Source organism: Anomalospiza imberbis, chromosome 24 (assembly GCF_031753505.1).
Source record: "Anomalospiza imberbis isolate Cuckoo-Finch-1a 21T00152 chromosome 24, ASM3175350v1, whole genome shotgun sequence".
Taxonomy (NCBI): domain Eukaryota; kingdom Metazoa; phylum Chordata; class Aves; order Passeriformes; family Viduidae; genus Anomalospiza; species Anomalospiza imberbis.
The window spans coordinates 697,555-712,532 of record NC_089704.1 but is presented as its reverse complement, the minus strand read 5'-3'; the positions used below and the strand labels follow the sequence as shown (position 1 = coordinate 712,532).

General features: G+C 49.8%; 1 protein-coding gene and 1 long non-coding RNA gene across 9 annotated transcripts in view; one reads left to right on the top strand and one right to left on the bottom strand.

Annotated features, from left to right (window-relative positions):
• ARHGAP32 (Rho GTPase activating protein 32) overlaps positions 1 to 14,978 on the bottom strand; it is a 240,110-nt gene that overhangs the window by 40,582 nt on the left and 184,550 nt on the right. The window lies entirely within an intron of this gene.
• Positions 8,527 to 9,871, top strand: LOC137461993 (uncharacterized). The gene is made up of 2 exons (XR_010993554.1): positions 8,527 to 9,608; positions 9,713 to 9,871. It is a non-coding gene; the product is annotated as an uncharacterized lncRNA (long non-coding RNA).

The following is a 14,978-nucleotide window of genomic DNA, read 5'->3' as shown; positions in this document are numbered from 1 at the left end:
GATCAGGCAGTGCTGTTGTTGTTACACCACCAGCACTGGTGGTGCAAGTGAGGCCCCAAATCCCCCTGGCACTGGTAAAAGCTGCTAAATAACAATTACTTCATTAAAAGCAGGGCTGTTCACCCTCAGGACATGCTTTCTTCAGCTTTACTGGAGAGCTGTGCCAGCCATCAGCTCCTCATCAGCTTCAAGCTCTTGGTCAGCCCAACTCAGCCTCCTGGAAGCCCACATGGATCCCTCGGGATTTGCTGAGGACTCCTGAGCCTTCCTCTGAGCTCAGCCCACAGTGGCACTGCTGGGTGTCCCCACACTGTTCCCTGAGGCTGAGCTGAGCCACTGCCGTGACCGGATTAGGAATAATCTGCTGCCCCTGATGCTCTTAGGGCAGAGCTGGGCCAGCCCAGGTGAGACAGCCCAGAACCAACCTGCTCCCCGGGTCCTGATCCCTCCTGTGCCCCAGGATTCATTAGGGATGCAGTTATTTGGGATTCACAGCACAGTCCAACAGCAAAGCCCAAATTCCACAAGTGATGTCTGGCCACAAAATCCTTCCCAAGACCACTGCAATATTTAATTAGAATTTCCCGAAGTGCTGCCAACAGAAGGAAAGGTAGGATGGCAAAGAGCACTGTCTCCTGATTCCTTGGCTTTAGATCATAGAGACCAAACAGGAAAAACCCTTTTAACAAACAAATGCAGCCTTGCTGTGCCTCCAGATTTGCTCTGCTCAGCAAGAGAAGCCCTGTGAGACAAAGGCTTGAGAACAAAACACAACCCAGCCAACCCTGCAGCAGGACAGCATCTCCCAGCTGACTCACCCTGCCTCTTCCCAAAGGCCAGGGGACATCCAGGCTAATGGTGACCTGGCAACAGATTCTAAACACAGAATCCCAGAGTGGTTTGGGCTGGAAGGGACCTTAAAGCTCATCCTGTGCCAAACTCCTGCCATGGGCAGGGACACCTCCCACTAAACCAGGTGGCTCCAAGCACCATCCAGAGCAATGGCAACTTCCTCCAGGACACACTCCCAAACTCCCTGCCCATTTCCCAAGCCCTCTGCCTGTTCCCTGCAGCCTCATTAGCCTCTGCCAAGGGAAAACAAGCCCCTGTTCCACAAACAAAGAGCACCTGTCTCATTCCCTGTTGGTAGCACTAGTGTTTGGGGTTAGACAAAACCCCCTTCCCACAGTAACAGCACCACGTTTTCTGATGCAGGGTTAGCAAAACTTGGACTCCAAGAGAATAATCTTGGAGGGTGTTTGCTAACCCACATTCCCAGCACATGGGCAGCCTGTTTGTTTCTGTTATTCCCAGTGATTTTACAGGTCACAGCACCCAGCTGGCCCCCGCTGTGAGGGGAGCCTGGTGCTCAGACCAAAGCAACAACAGCACGTGTGGCTGCAAAGCTCCACGGCAATCCACAAACTGCACTGGCAGGCACAGAATCAAAGATGGACAAAGGTGTGGGAATGTCATAAAGAAAAGCATTACAAAACAAAAGTGAAATCCATCCTCTCTTAAAGGAGATTTACAGCAAATCAGGCAAAATTTTTTCTAGGCTATTAGTCCCTCCAGAGCCATTCTCTTCTAAAATTAAACTGCTGCAGGGAGAGAAGGAGAAGCAACAGACTCTTCTGAAAAAAGAGCAGCACCAGGAATCAGGAGATGAGAAGCTGGGGCTGTTTTTGCCACACATTTCCTGCGCTCCTGATTCTGCACACTCGGGATCACACCGAAGGGTGGAGCAGAGCGAGGCCAGCTGGGTCCCCGCAGAGCAGCAGTTACCCCGACCTCTCCTGAAAACATCAGCCAGTATACTCAATATCCATCCCCTCACACTCAGAAAAACCCACTCTGCAGACCCACATCTCACTGAGGTGAGAAGTGACACCAAGCCAAGAATTGAGTCACATCTCCCAGTTCTCTGTCATGTTCCTTAGCAACAAGACATTTTCCTCCTTCCCTCCTGCCACAGCACATTCTATTTTGGAAGCTCATTTACACAGCCCTAAAAACCCCAAGCAGAATGTGGAACCACGCACCACCAAGCACCATCCCTTAGTCCTTGACCAGGATGCTGGGTTTGAAGAAGGACCAACCAACACAGTAACAATCTCACTAATCTCTATACTGGGCTCCCTCAGCAGGCATAAAGACTTTCAAGAGATGATTTAAAATGCCATAGATATAAGAGTCTAAAAATATCTTTCTATCTCCAATAGCTTTCATAAATGTGTACTGACCGGTTTGCCATAAACAAGAGCAAAATAAATTGTGTTTTCTGATGCTGCAGCATTTCTCTTGTGCCAGGCTGCCATCAGTTAAGGCTGGGCTCTGAAGTGAAGAAGTATGTTAAAGGTGATTAATTTCAGTGTAATTTGATAAAAAACATTCAAATCAGCTGAGACAAGAACCAGCCAGGGATAAGGACAGATTTCCAGCTACCACGAGAGCCCCACACATATGGAGAGTAAAGTAGGTCATTGATAAGAGCTGGTGCTGTTCATTTACAAAGCCTGGTAATAAGGAAGCTGCATCTCTTGCATCTGCCCAGGCTCCTGCAGTCATCCTTTGGGCAGTGTCTGTGCAATATCCTCAGCACAACTCCACCTATTCCCCATTCCTGCCAACAGCAGCCCTTGGCTCAGGTTGGCTCCTCCTGGTCAGCACAGGAACATCTGGCACCGGAGATCCACCAGCCTGGCAACTCAGAATTACACAATTCCTTCAGTTCTGCTGCATCTGGGTCTGGTCACTCCTCTGCCAGAGACAGCACACTGCAAATCCAGAAGCTACCAGCATGGCAGCTGACTACTTTCATTTAACTAAAATCACATGTCTGTGGTGACATGCACGAGGATCAACTACAGTGTGAACTGCCTGGAGAAGTTTCTTTATGGCCATGAGAAAACACAGACACAAACCAGGAGCTAATGTACAACAGCAAAACCTCTTTCCTTGCTCTTTTGCCAAATTTTTTGAGTGTTTGTAATGGCTTGAGAATGATACCCACAAGGTTAGTCTGATGCAAAGGTCTATCACATATGTCTGATACCAAGAAATCTGTGCTGTTTTCCAGCCTTAAGACATGACTGATCTTTGCACAGAATCTAAGACCACAAGGGAGCATCAAGATGACACTAAATGATACCTGACCTCCTGAACAAAGAGACCCCAGGACATCTTCGAATGAATCCCTGAAAGACAGCACACCTGCCCCGGTGCAGTGGTACATGGCCAGGAGATATAAATCAGTTATTTATGTAGCTGAAGGCTAACAGAGACATGAGAGAGGTTTCAAAGGTTCAAGGGCTGACAAGGTCAATCTATTAATTCTATTTACAAGTTTAAATTGTATTTTGGAAAAAAAAACCCAACAGTGCTGACTAACAGAGTCCCAGTGATGATGCAGCAGGGACAGGCTGGGACAGGTAACTGGGGGAGGAAATAATGATGGATGGAGCTGTAGTGCAAAGGAAACCAGTTCTTAGAGCCTCAGTCTGTAAATGGAGTGGGAGCTGAAAACAAACTGATAGAGATTTAGCACACGTGACAGTGGGGTCAGCAGCTCAGGTGACACAAAGAGGTCACAGGGCTAGAAGCAAAACTGGGAGACAAGGGGAGCAAATTGGGAAACGTGGAGCTAGGAGAAAAATATCCAGAGAGACACCTGAAATACCTTTTTTCTCTTTCACTCCAGCTAAATCTTTGTGTTCTAGCAGAGCTTAGTGCAGTGCTTTTGCTTATCTCGCCTGCCCTGGAGACTGAGGATCCTTTAGAAAGGCTGCTCTGGCTCAGGCACCCATCCCAGGCAGAACTGAACACCGGATCTGCCCATCAGGGAGATGGTGTCAGCCTCCTACCCACATGCACTTTAGCATGTCAGGATTGTTTGACTTTGGGAGACACCCAATTTCGGAATGACCCCCAAGACTGTGTTGATGTGAAGGGTGCTATTGGTTAAAGGAATTTCTGGAACCTCAGCTGGGGCAGCAGCATTAAGGGCAAGCATGAACACCAACAACCAGCACCCTGTGATGGGTAACTCTGCAGACACCTGCAACTCAGGGAGAAATGGAAGAACACTCAAGAGGCAAGATGTCACCTTGGCACTGGGTGACACCAGAGCAGGGCCATCTCTGCCAGAAGCTTCTCCAGCTCACCAGTCATCACCAATGGGAATGTGATCCACAGAGAGACAGTGATGGCCAATGCCACACATTCCCTGTCGGAGCTGACTGGAGCTGCTAGCTATCCATACAGATGGAATTGCCTAATGGACAACCTCAACCTCCCCTTAGGACAATCTAAACCAAACATTTTTTCTCCTGGCTTCAGCAGCCACGGCCTCAGAGGAGTCAAGACATGACTGTTCCCAAACTCACACTGACTTGAAGAAAAAGTGCCCTTAAGTTTGCTCTGCCTAGTTCACAGTCCAGCTGTGCTCCATGCAGCTCCTTTCCTGATTAAAAGGCTTCCCAACAGCCCTGTGGAGCTGCAGCTCGGCTGCGCCTCGCCCACGCAATTCCTGCAAGTGGCAGCAGCACTGCAGGAGACCTTCCATAAACTTGACAGTAACCCAAGCTGACCCTGCATCACAGCAAGCGCTTTGGACACAGGCAGGCAGCCCGGAGCCTTCCCAAGCCATTCCAACACGAGCGTGGCATCAGCCGGGCCGGGATCTCCGCAGTGACGGCGGCACCGCGCTCCTCCAGCCCGCTCCAGTGGGAGGGGGCGAGCGATGGAGAAGGATCTGGCAGGAATCAACAAACAACACAAGTGGAATAATGAGGAGTTTGGCAGATGGAGCCCGATCCCACAGCAAGAGGGTGTTTGCTCTTACGCAAGGCCTTGGGAAATCACGGGGAAGGAATAAACCCTTTTGCTTCCATGGGGAAGGGGCATGAGCGATCCCTCTGGAAACAGGAGAAGGCCCAGGTCAAGGCACACTGCCTCGCTGCTCCTGATGCCCATGGCACTGCCTTTGCCTTGGGTACAGACTGTCCTGAGGTACGTGGTACTCCAAGTATGACAGGCAACATCTCTGCTGCCCTCCCAGTCCCTTCCCAAAGGATGCCTCTCTCATTTTCACTGGCCCGAGGGCAAGTGTTTCCAGCCTAGACCAGTTACTTTCAAACTGCAGCGACCTACCCTTCCCAGATCCATACTGCTCTGGTTCTTCTCCTATTTACAGCCCTAACTTCCTAAACTGTTCATACTTTCACTATCAACCCCTGAGATGATTCTGCCTTTGGAAATTAAGTTTCCACTCACCTGGAGTGGAAATAAAAAGAAAATTGTTTTCATTCACATTACAGTCACTTTATACAGCACAAGAAGGATACAATAGCTAAAAGAGGATAAAAATTACATTTTCACATACATACATGCTTCTTACACAGCTAAAGAAGTGTAAAAAACTTCATTGAAAGTGAAAATTGGACCTAAAAGTTTGGGGATTTGAAGTGAATTAGATCTGCTTTTTAAGACTTAGGAATGCAGATAATGTATTGTTTTGTCTGCTTTATATTCTTTTCCTTTTATTTCCCAGTACAGGGCCTTGATTTCAAATGAGCCTCTTTTATCATGCCTGTGTGGTACCCAGAACAAAGGAGGCCGGGGAAGAGTGGAAAGGGAAGGCCTCCTGTCTTCTCTGTCACAAATAATCAGATCCTGCAGGGCATTTAGTCCTTAAAATGGGCTCTGGCTTTTAGGAGGTTTTCTGAACAAATATGAACAGACGAGCCATGGCTACTTGCAAAGTGTCTACTGTGATCATAGTAACATCTCTCCCTGGGAATTTTATTTTCCAGAGTGTGCATTCCCTGCCCCAGGGCTCCAGCAAACAATGGGCTGGCAGTTTTAATAGGAAGCCCCTTTCTCCTGACCAACAGCATCAATAATATTAATGCTCAGGAATGTGCCAGTCTGGGAAGGGAGGGAAGGCAAAAGGATAAAGTGATATGCAAAAATCTATTGAAATTTAAATTGTAGACATTCCCCTCTGTCAGCTGCCTCTTTGGGAGGGAGGTATAAATCTGAGAGAGAGGCACTGAACTCCAGCCCTGCAGCCCAAGGATCACGGCTGGGGTGGCGGGGGTGCATGCTGGAATTCCTTCTCTGCTGGGATCTGGGTGGGAATCCTCACACAAATCATCCCGGACATGAAAGAGGCTCCCTTTAACAGCTCCGGTTTACTACACACCCATGACCCGGGAACAAATCCAATAAAACAATTTACAACTATGGACCCAGTGTGGAGCAAGGTGGAACAGAAACCTCAAGGCAGAGATTAGTTAGAGGGAAACAAAAGTAAAACAATTAACAAGGAGGGGGAGAGGGGTAAGTATGTAAATTTCATCGGTATTTGGTCACCAAGCCGAGGAACCTGCCCAAGGGTACGGATCCCCGAGGATCTTTTCCCACTGCAGAAGCACGGGTCTATAACCAGCAGCCAGGGATGAGAGAGAAATTACTGACACCAGGTATATTTCCACCTGGCTGAAAACACGATCCCAGGCACCCCGACGGCATCACACCCGTGCAGGACCAGCTCTGCTCCAGGCAGTGTCCTGGGCAGGGCACCGCAGGGCCCAACCAGGGGCTGTCGAGTACCATCAAATCATGGCATGGTTTGGCTTGGAAGGGACTTTAAAGTCCATCCAGTGCCACCCCTGCCATGGCAGGGACACCTTCCACTGTCCCAGGCTGCTCCAAGCCCGGTCCAACCCCTGGCCTTGGACACCGCCAGGAATCCAGGGCAGCCACAGCTGCTCTGGGCACCCTGTGCCAGGGCCTGCCCACCCTCCCAGGGAGGAATTCCTTCCCAATACCCGATGTAAAGTCTGTACCAAGAGCCTCTTTCCCGACGCGCCACCACCACCGGGAAACAAAAATCCTCATCCAAAGCCACTCATTCCCCACACACACATTAAGTACCTGGCAAGTTACTAAGCAACAAGTGGCGCAGACACCTCGGCCGCTGCCCGAGCCCCGGCCGGGTAAGCCGGCGTATCGCTGCCCCGGCTGGCCCTGCTCCCGGCCGGGTCCCGCCGGGCAGGCTCGGCTCGGCTCGGCTCGGCTCGGCTCGGCTCGGCTCGGCTCGGCTCGGCTCCGCCGGGATCCGCGGGACGCGCGGGCGCTCGCAGCCTCTGCGGCTCTGCCAAGCCCCTCCCCGGCTCCTCCTCCGCAGGTGCCTCCTTCCTTCCTTCCCTCCTTCCTTCCTTCCCTCCTTCCCTCCTTCCTTCCCTCCTTCCCTCCTCCCGCCGCGGCTCTCGCAGCCGCCCGGGCGCTGCCCCCGGGCCGGCTCCGCCGCGGGACCCTCGTGTCCCTCCCAGGGCCGGGCAAAGGGCGCAGGGTGGGCAGGGAGGGATGCGGAGCAGCACACGGCTGCTCGTCTGTGGAAGGTCTAAAATGCAAATGTAACACAATCCCAGGTACAAAAATCTAGAAGGGGGTGCTCCTTGGTGCCCAGCAATAGGACAAGGGGAACGCGAGGGGAAATTTCCCTGTGCAGTCATCAAGCACCGAACGGATTGTCCAGAGAGGGTGTGGAGTGTCCCTCGCTGGAGATATTCCAGAACCCACTGGACACAATCCTGTGCTCTGGGATGGCCCTGCTGGAGCAGGGAGCCAGGACCTGGTGATATTCCAGAGATATTCCAGAACCCACTGGACACAATCCTGTGTCCTGGAATGGTCCTGCTGGAGCAGGGAGCCAGGACCTGGTGATATTCCAGAGATATTCCAGAACCCACTGGACACAATCCTGTGTCCTGGAATGGTCCTGCTGGAGCAGGGAGCCAGGACCTGGTGATATTCCAGAGATATTCCAGAACCCACTGGACACAATCCTGTGCCCTGGGATGGCCCTGCTGGAGCAGGGAGCCAGGACCTGGTGATATTCCAGAGATATTCCAGAACCCACTGGACACAATCCTGTGCCCTGGGATGGCCCTGCTGGAGCAGGGAGCCAGGACCTGGTGACCCTCTGAGGTCCCTTCCAGCCCGAGCCATCCTGGGATTTTGGGAAGGTCTGACCGAAGGTTTGCCCCATGTAACCATGGCTGCTCCAGAACAGAACAGAACGGGCCCGGTGCCACCCCCTCAGCCTGCGAGCACCGCCAGGAAAACACACGGGCAGCTCAGGGGCACATCAGTGCCACCATCACTATCCCTCAGCCACTGCTTCCGCTGCAAATCCCCGCGGCCACGCTGAAGATCTGTCCCCGCGTGTCCAGAAGGAAGGGAGACACAGCGGGCAGGCTTGAGTGCTCTGGTGGAAGCACGTCCAGCTGGCAGATGTGACACAGGCTGGGCCCCGCAGCCCCAGGGACCGCAGCCCCAGGGACCGCACCTCGCACCCACTGTGTCCCTGATAATGTCATCACAGGAACTGTGTCCCCTCCCAGCCCGAGGGCTAGCTGGCATTGAACTGAATCGATGATCAGATCACTGAACACAAACCCGATTAAAAACTCTCCTGGAGCTGTGCTGTTTGAAAGCAGAGCCAAATGACGGGATCGTTTCCCAGTAACCCAGTTCCAGCCGGGCTCCAGCCTAGGGCAGAGCACAGAGACCCTGGGACTTGACCTGACTCCAGCACTGCCATCCCTGCCCAGCCTCAGCCAGCACCTGGAGCAGGAACAAGAGCCAGGAGGGCAGGAAGCCTCAGCCAAGCCTTTTCCTAGTGCCAGTGAAGCTGTAACCTTACCTGCATTTGCTGCAGGTTTGTGGGATTAGTTCTGCCGTTGTGCTGTTTGATCTCGAGCTCCCCCATTAACACCACTTCATCAATCCCAGTAATTGCTGTCACCCACTTTAAAATTTGGGCTTGCCAGCTAAAAGTGGGCAACCTCAGGGTCAGAAGGATTAAGGAGGAATTTGCCTCTCTATCTGCAGATATCTTGATGAGCAGGAGGGGAAAACTCATTTCTTTGGATGCTCACGCTTTCTCCTCTGTGCTATTTTCAAAATCATTTGCTGACTCACATCTCCCGACGATCCCGTTCTCCAGCTTCTCCGTACACTTGGTATTCACTGCCAGACTTGTTTGGCCTGGACAATGAGCACACTATCACACCTGGGTTTACCCCAGCAGCCAAGCATGACCCCTAAATCCACCTCTCTCTGAATAATTCGAAGTGCGAACTCTTCTCCCTGGTACCAACTCACCATTCTGGGAATGCTCTTCCTACCAAACCCATTGATCAAAACTGGGAAATTCCTAACACAGATGAATACAGCAGAATTACAGACAAATACAGCTATTCCAAATTAACATGCAAAATGCACATACAATTCCAAGCAGCATCCAGGACTTAGAGTAGTAACACTGAGCTGCCCAAAGCTGCCAGGATGTGTTGTATGCTCCCTATACAATTTTTTTCTTTTTCCTGTAGGCCAGGCTTGGCTAGGAAGACTCCTTCAAGGCTGGTGAACCCGCCATTCACACACTTTGCTGGTGCTCAGTTTCAAACTAAGGCCAGGAGTTGCCCAATCCTATTCTTGCTAATCAGAGCAGGAATGTAACAGCTGCATCCTCAATAACACAGAATTGCCTCACCTTCAGGCTTGGGTTTTACCTTTCAAATTACTGCTCTGAGGAGGTATTTTACTACCTGGTGTACAATGACACACCTTTCCCCCATCTACACTTTGTTTCCTGTAAAGGAAAATCTTTAATCCTTCTTAGGAACTGCCTTTCTTTTAGGAGTGAAACCTGAGCGACCAAGATGTGACTCCTCTGCACCTGGGACCTTCTGCACCTGCACAGGGGTCTGTGCTCTCCACTGCACTGAACAGCACTTCCGTGTCTTTTGCTGCACCTGAATATTCGAGTGGAGATAATAAAATAATCACACGAGTCTCATTTTCTGTTCTAATTTCTTTTGCCAGAAAATTTTAAGCTTTTTTTTTTTTTTTTTTTAATTTAGCAAGTGAAAGAAATGCATTCCCCACTCCTGAGGAGTTTGTCAGCTTGCCATGGAGCAGAGGAAGCAGATAATGAATATCTTTTAAACCCAGCTAAGAAGCCCAAGCACTTGAAACCACAGAACAAAGGGTCCATCCGTGTGCCTGTCACAAGTTCAATCCGGAAATTCACCCTATCCTCCGAAAGTTATTTCAGACAGAAGAACTGGGAAGGCAAAGCAACCCAGAGAATGTTATTAGTGCAGCCTGTAGCTTCTTCTGCTTTCTGGTTTTGCAAATGTAACCACTGAAGGAGGTTCAAGCCATCATTAGGAGTTGGACAGCCAGGATTTTCCAATGCTGCTTCATCCTCAGCTGGATTTATCCGGCAGTCAGCTGCTCCCAACACACACACACACAGACACAACACAAATAAACAAAAACCCCTTTAAAATAAGGGGTGTTGCTGAGAAATTATAGATGAAAACACAGTGGGGCATTAAAAAAAAATAGAGCAGCACATCATGGCATGGAATGCCTTAAAATGATTGGATTTGATTCAAAGCCAACAGCAACCAGGTTTGACATCCAGGCATCTCATGTCACAGAGTATGGAATCATCAAATCCCAGAATGGGTTGGAAGGGACCCTAAAGCTCATTCAGTCCCACCCCTGCCATGGGCAGGGACACCTCCCACTATCCCAGGGTGCTCCAAGCCCTGTTCATCGTGGCCTTGGACACTTCTAGAGAGCCACAGCTTCTCTGGGCACAGCGGTACCATGTGGTGACTGAGCTTTTGGTGCATGGAGCCATGGTCTGCCATGGCTTGCAAGAAAAATATTCCAACTATTCCATTTATGAAGTCTTTGTGCACAGAGGGGTGGTGGTGCAGCTGTTCAACCTTTGTGAACTTCCCAAGACCAGTTTTAATGGGAGAGCTGAGCTATGCACTGGTATGACCCTTGATAAATCCCTAGGCCAGGAAGACATCAGAGCTCTGTGCCATCATTTATGGTTAAAACTGCCTGAAGTATTTCCCAGCCACAGTCTGGCTCCCACACCAATTTACAGAATTATTCAGAAAAGAAGAGGAAAAGCAGAGCAGAACAAACTCCCCCTTGCCATTATTTCAGAGCTTTTAGCATAACTGCAGAGTTTTGCTAAGCCAACTATGACTAGTTAAGCCCCATTTTGACAGAGCTTCTGAGAAAGGAAAAAACCATCTTGTTTAAAAATAACAGCCCCCTCCCCAGGCTGAGTAAGTGGAGAGCAGGCAGAGTGAGAAAGCAGCACAGAACAAGTGAAAAGGAAAGTGCCCTTATTAAAGCACACTGGTGCCTCCAACACCCTGTACTTGGCCAAGTTTCACTGCTTTGCTTCACACTACTCAGCCTATTCTGGGGGATCCAGCCTCTCAAACACCAGCAAACATCAACACAGCTCTTTCTTACCTGCACAGAACACAGTTCTATGTCATTATTCATGAACTGATGTGTACAGACCGTGCACAGATCCACACACCATGCTTGTTCCTCTTCTTTCCAATTAAAATTCCCCAGGAAACATGGTCAAGGCTCACCACAAAATTAACTGTCGAAGTGTGAGATGCCTGAAGCTGCTGTTTATGAGCTCAGCTTCTTTCCAAAGCCTCAGTGACCACACTCAAGGAGAAACATCCCGATAGGGAACCAAGGAATTAATGTCTCTTCTCTCTACCCGTGTTCCAGGCATTTCCCTGTGCCTGGAGGCTGCTTTCCAGCCCTGTAATTATGCCAGCAGTGCCTCCCAGTGGGGATGTAGGATATGCTGGCATGGAGCAGAGGGTGCCTCTCAACTGGCAGAGCTCTGCTGCTCCCCTTGCTCCCTGAAGCTACTAAAGGGCTCCTAGGCCAGGAGCCTGGAGCCTGGCAGGGGGCTGGGGTGGGCAGGGATGGGGTTTTTTGTGCCAGCTCTGTGTGGGATCTTTTCCAAACTTCCAGGAGACTAAGCTATGCCAGGGAAAAACCTGAATGCAAACTTGGGGGCTGGACACAGAGGATCAGTCACGGACACCTCCACCTGTGCCTCACTGGGATTGTTCCGAGAAGGCAGAAGGTCCCTGGAGCATCCCCAGGCTCAGCCTGCACCTGGTGGTCCCACAGGACAACACTGGTGTCCACCAACTGTCCTGGGACCACTGGCTTTGCACTCATGGCACTTTCTGAGGGGACACAGGATCCACTCCCTCAGGGCTGGGAGGGCTCCAGAAGGGCTTTCATAGATTAGAAAACTCTCTGAGTTCAGCTAAAAAAAGAAAAGAACATATGAGTGAAAAGCAGGAGCAAAGGGTACCTTCCTCCTGCTCCTGGGTCCCTTTTGTTTCAGTCCAGCTTCTCTCCAGAGGATGGACCTCCTGCCCTGCTGCAGCTGCTCTGCCCCTGCCCCAGCTTCCCCTGTGCCCTCCAGACATAACACTCATCCCCAAATTCTGCTCTTCCACTCCAGGCTTTCAAATCCAAGCCTCTTGAAGAAAATGTCAACCAATTCACTCAGAACTTCCTGAGAACCGCCCAGAGAGTTTCCATAGCACCCAGGAAATGTCACAGAAACATGGATTTGTTCTCACTGCAAATACTGCATAAACATCATCTGAAACTCCTCAGTGTGGGGGCAAGGAACAGCCAGGGGTGCTCCTAAAGCACTGCCAAAGTGCACTCCTGGCTCTCACTGCCATTGTCAGGGACATCTGCAGTGTTAAAGGATTAAAGGATTACGGAGAAAGGAGAAATACATTAACTCCCTAATGCTCTGCATCCTTAGGAACTTTGTGAAACACAATTCCTGCTCATCTCTCACTTAGAAGTTAGCCAAGGTTTAGAGATTTTGTTTAGGAAAAGTGATTCAGATTTGCCAGTGAAGGCAAAAGGCAAAAGCAAATTACAAATAAAAACATGTCCTCAGAGGCAGAGAGTGTAGAAAGAATATTTGACACTTTTAAACTCTAAAACCCGCTCCTTGTAAATCCACTACTTGTCCCAGTTTAGTGAAGAACTCCCAAAACTGCAATTTCCTGCCATCCTGTGTGCCTGCAAGGCTTACCATGGTACACTATGGAGAACCCTCAGGTGGATTTCCATGCAGGTCTAGAGGAAGCCCTGCCCCTTGGCAAAGGGAAATGGGACATTTAGAGCATTCCCAGCTTCAGCCCACAGCTGGGAATGCTGTGCTTCCATGGAATGCCAAGAGCATCCTGTGCCCTGTGGGGAAAGGGAGAGTGCAGCAGCAGCTCCAGATCCAGAGCCCTGCTGGTTCCTTCCCCCAGACTACTGCTGGAAAGCAGAACAACACACGTGGTGCTGCCTGGCTGCCTGAAGCACTGTGGGACTTTCTCCAAATCCACTCCCCCAGAGAGGGCTGCGAGCAACTCCTCATCCCAGGCAGGACAGAGCTGCTGCTGCTGCTGCTTTTGGGATGCTCCTACATCCCCTTCCTGCCTGCCCAGGGAACACTGAAGTTTTGCCATGTCTGTTCCCAGCACACAGGCTCAGGAAGCTGTTCTCTCCAAGTCCTACTTTTCCAGCAGAATCACAGATTTTATGGTGCAAATTTCAAAGAGGACCAGAAGAATCCTGTATTTAGCAGCACTTCCACAGATCAGCCCACAGCTCATCCCTTTCTGCCAAAAAATGGGAAGGAACAAAAGACGAATCACTTAATACAAGGGAGGGGTAGCAAATAGAAAGAGAAATTAAATGAAAAACTCAGGAAAATGCTGCTGCAGTTCTGATGTGCAGTACAGACCTAAAAGTTAAAGACCTAAAAGGACTAAACAGTCTTATAGTCCTGGGCAGTCCCTGCAATAAATCCCCTTCTCCCGAAACCAGGTAATTACTGGAGCAATTCAGGGTAAATAAGCACTTTCCAGAACTCACTGCACTGAAATCCAGCAAAACAACACAATTACTGAAGGTGAAGGTTGACATTCCTAATGTATCCAAGATCCACACTACCAGCAAAATAGTATTTTTGAAGCAAGCTTTCAGCACTTCTGATGGGAGTGAAATAAAGCCCTAAAGCCTAGTTTAAAAATAAATCCTCCTCTGATGACTGGAGAAGCAACAATGGGCATCCAGACAATGACTGCAGCAGAAGCAGAGCTTTACACCTAAACCACAAGAAGATTTGCAACCAGTTCAAATACAATTAGAAGAGAGGCCTGGCACTTCCCAAGCACTTGAGTCACCGAATTGCACCAGCACTGGCTCCTTCATAAACTGAAATGTTCTACCAGTGCTGCTGGGTATCAGGAAAGGTGCTTCCTCTGCCCAGAATGGTCACAGCCACGGGGCTGCCAGAGCTCCAGGAGCATTTGGACAACACTCTCAGACACAAGGTGGGATTGTTGGGGTGTCTGCAGACCCAGGAGTGGAACTGGATGATCCTTGTGGGTCCAGCTCAGGGGAATACATGATTCCATGTTTTTGTGGATAGCAGGATTCAAATGAGCTCTGACTGGGTGTATTTATCAGCATTGCTTTGATATCAAATATCCAATAATAACCTGTTCACCTTGGGATGACCTCTAGGAAGGTACAGTTCAACCCCAATCCCAAGGGACTGGGTGAAACAGAGGAACACGGGGGATAACGTTGTCTGAAGCCTGTGCAAGAACTCTGCTATTTGCCTTGGTGCCAAGCCCTGCCTAGAAATAAAGCTCCCACACATTGCTGCTCTGCCTCTCCTAAAATCCCACCTGCAGTCTATTTCCAAGCACTTAGGAGATCCAGGGAGACAGAAGTTCAAGTATGACTTAACACAACAAGCAAATAAATGGGAATGTCTGTTGTCAAATAACTTTCAATAACTGAGGATCAAATGTTTAATTACATAAAATGTACCAGGGACACATCTCAGCTCCTCAGTTCCACTGGAACACTTTAATTTCACCTAGTGCCAGTTCTGACAAGCAACAGCCATGTTGTCATGGCAATGACAACACAGCACAGTTGTTTTCTGCTCTCACAGTGCACTGGGCACACAGGAGGGTTGTTTCCATTGCCATAAAACTATATATTTAACCACATTT